Below are 3850 nucleotides of genomic sequence, written 5' to 3' on the forward strand. Positions count from 1 at the left end.
CGTGGCGCCTGCGAGAGGCCGTACACAGAAAGACCCGCCGTCACGATCTCGTATTTCGTATTTGCATCGTGGAAACCGTACAAACGAAATATAAAAGTCCATGCAAACTAATAAGAAAATCTCTAAAGTGCCTCGTGTCGGAGTGATCATGCTCGCCTATTCTCTTCTATGTTTCGTGGTCTGTGTTGCGTTTGTTCTCCTCCTAGCAACGGGACATATCGAAGACTCCTCTTTGGGATCGAACGAAGCGTCTAGAACGAGTCGACGAGAGCGAAAGAACTTGTAGCGAGTCGCGCAGAGCGAAAGGATACCGATATACATCTTCGAAGGTTCTCTTCGAAGATCCATGGATACCTTCTGCGTCGACTTCTCTCGTCTCTTTCATCGAAACTCTCGTCGTTCTCGAAACGTGCTTCCTACCCAAAGGGCGTGTGCTCTTCGTATGTCGTTTCGTTCGAAATAACGAAACCACGTGTAACATACTCGTGGATCGGGTAACCTAGAACGAAGACGCATCGCGTGGATGTTGGCCCGCTATGCGACGATGACCGATGATGATGATGATGATGATGATGATGATATGATGATGATGTCGATGTCGACGACGACGACGATGAAGACGATGTGTAGCAACGATTCGTAACTAGTCTAGCCGAAGTTCGTTCAGAGGGGAACGCCGCCGGCTTCGAAGCCTCGATGTCGTGAGTCGGACACCCGTGCCGTCGCTAGAGTTTTTCAAACTCTGCTTCTGGATATTGGGACGAAAGACCGCTCGAGGACGACGACAGCCGTGCGTGCGTATCCCATCGAATTTTTTTTACACCACCTGAACGAGACTAAAGTTTCGTCTAGTTGATCGTCTACCGTCGCATAATGTATATTATATACCGTTCAGAGGGGACCGGCTGTCTATCCTCGTTGTCGTGAGTCGGACACCCGTGCCGTCGCTAGAGTTTTTCAAACTCTGCTTCTGGATATCGGGACGAAAGACCGCGCGAGGACGACGGATGCGAGTCCCATCGAATTTTTGACTTACACACTACCTGAACGAGACTTAAAGTTTCATATTATATACCGTTCAGAGGGGACCGGCTGTCTATCCTCGTTGTCGTGAGTCGGACACCCGTGCCGTCGCTAGAGTTTTTCAAACTCTGCTTCTGGATATCGGGACGAAAGACCGCGCGAGGACGACGGATGCGAGTCCCATCGAATTTTTGACTTACACACTACCTGAACGAGACTTAAAGTTTCATATAATATACCGTTCAGAGGGGACCGGCTGTCTTTCCTCGTTGTCGTGAGTCGGACACCCGTGCCGTCGCTAGAGTTTTTCAAACTCTGCTTCTGGATATCGGGACGAAAGACCGCGCGAGGACGACGGATGCGAGTCCCATCGAATTTTTTATTTACACACTACCTGAACGAGACTTAAAGTTTCATCCAGTTTGTCGTCTATCATCGCATATATAATATACCGTTCAGAGGGGACCGGCTGTCTATCCTCGTTGTCGTGAGTCGGACACCCGTGCCGTCGCTAGAGTTTTTCAAACTCTGCTTCTGGATATCGGGACGAAAGACCGCGCGAGGACGACGGATGCGAGTCCCATCGAATTTTTGACTTACACACTACCTGAACGAGACTTAAAGTTTCATATAATATACCGTTCAGAGGGGACCGGCTGTCTTTCCTCGTTGTCGTGAGTCGGACACCCGTGCCGTCGCTAGAGTTTTTCAAACTCTGCTTCTGGATATCGGGACGAAAGACCGCGCGAGGACGACGGATGCGAGTCCCATCGAATTTTTGATTTACACACTACCTGAACGAGACTTAAAGTTTCATCCAGTTTGTCGTCTATCATCTCATATATAATATACCGTTCAGAGGGGACCGGCTGTCTATCCTCGTTGTCGTGAGTCGGACACCCGTGCCGTCGCTAGAGTTTTTCAAACTCTGCTTCTGGATGTTGGGACGAAAGACCGCGCGAGGACGATGGATGCGTGTCCCATCGAATTTTTGATTTACAAGACACACACTACCTGAACGAGACTAAAGTTTCATCGAGTTTATCATCGCATAACCCGTTCGGAGGGGACCGGCTGTCTATCCTCGTTGTCGTGAGTCGGACACCCGTGCCGTCGCTAGAGTTTTTCAAACTCTGCTTCTGGATATCGGGACGAAAGACCGCGCGAGGACGATGGCTGCGAGTCCCATCGAATTTTTGTTTTTTTTTTTTTTTTTAAAGAAAAAACACCACCCGAACGGAGATGTGTTCTATCTTTCGTCGATTTTTCATGCTTTCAGTCGGTCGCGTGGTCGCCATCCGTTCGGAGGGGATCGCCGGCTTCGAAACCTCGATGTCGTGAGTCGGACACCCGTGCCGTCGCTAGAGTTTTTCAAACTCTGCTTCTGGATATTGGGACGAAAGACCGCTCGAGGCGGACGGCCGCGCGAATCCCATCGAATCTTTACTATCACCCGAACGATGGAGAGATGCACGCGCGCTGTTTCTTGAATAATTGGACGAGAGAGTAGAATCAAACACATATATAACATGGGCTAGCCACCGTGCTTACTCGTTCGCGAGATCGTGTGCTGTACAGAGGATTCAGAATCGGGTGTATATATCCCCGTCGTTTCCTGACGAACGGAGCTTCGATCTCGATGGTTGTTATATATCATAATGTACTTTACGCCCGGCCGGCGAACGCGCGTATCTTCGCGCGTTCGTCGTTTTCTTTTTTTTTCGAACGTTTTTGTGTCGTCAATCCTATGGCGACTTCTGCGCGTTCGATTCCCGTTGGTCGAACGTGACGGAACTCGGCTTCGCTAGAACCGAGAAGAGTACATTTGAGTATTGAACTGTTGTAAATTTATAAAAGATTACCCTGAACGGTGGATCACTTGGCTCGTGGGTCGATGAAGAACGCAGCTAATTGCGCGTCAACGTGTGAACTGCAGGACACATGAACATCGACATTTCGAACGCACATTGCGGTCCACGGATACAATTCCTGGACCACGCCTGGCTGAGGGTTGCTCACGTAAACCTAAGACTGCTTGCGTTGCGTATCGTTACTCTCCGTATCTGTCTCTCTCTGTCCCTTCTTGCCTTAACAACCCGCCGTCGTTCTTCTTTATATAAGAGAACGTTTCAGAGTCGGACGAAGGTACAAGAACGAGGATACGAATAAGAGCGGACGGAGAGAACATACGCGACGTACGAGCGATTGTTGGACGCTCGTCGGCGTTCGTCGCGGTCGTGCAGAGACCGTGCAAGTCGTACGCATGCTCGATATATAATCTATCGTGTTCACGGGAGACTACGAAACTCTACCTCTGTCTCTCTCTGTCCCTTCTTGCCTTGACAACCCGCCGTCGTTCTTCTTAAAAATTATAAGAGAACGTTTCAGAGTCGGACGAAGGTATACGAAGGGATACGAATAAGAGCGGAGAGAACCGGTCACGGACCTGCGTGAGTGCTCGCGGCGTCGTGAGTCGTCCTTACGAGGGCGACCGCCCGCTTATGCACCGCTTCGTGTATCGGTTATCGAACGTATATACTCGTAGTGTTCTCCTCGTGACCGATTTTTTTTTCATATCAGGCGATATATGCTACGTTTGCCGGTGTTCGACGCACGAAGGTCCGCGCCCCCGACGTCGTCTTAAAAGAATATTATATTTGGCGAGACTGAGAGAGAAAGCAAATATGGGAACTCGGTCGAGAGAGGAGAGAAGAGAGAACCAAAAAAAAAACCTAAACTCGATGGCGTGCGAAACTTTGCCATAATCTACCGTCTTTTCTTAAGACTCTCGTACAGCCCCAGGGATCGAATGCCCACTCCGTCTCTT

At 49.7% G+C, this 3850-nt stretch overlaps 1 non-coding gene across 1 annotated transcript; it reads left to right on the top strand.

The window, feature by feature from the left end:
• The first annotated feature begins 2882 nt into the window (after positions 1 to 2882).
• On the top strand, positions 2883 to 3037 carry LOC126877937 (5.8S ribosomal RNA). Its single transcript, XR_007695468.1, has one exon. It is a non-coding gene; the product is annotated as a 5.8S ribosomal RNA (ribosomal RNA).
• Positions 3038 to 3850: the final 813 nt, after the last annotated feature.

Source organism: Bombus huntii, unplaced genomic scaffold (genome assembly GCF_024542735.1).
Source record: "Bombus huntii isolate Logan2020A unplaced genomic scaffold, iyBomHunt1.1 ctg00000296.1, whole genome shotgun sequence".
Lineage (NCBI taxonomy): Eukaryota > Metazoa > Arthropoda > Insecta > Hymenoptera > Apidae > Bombus > Bombus huntii.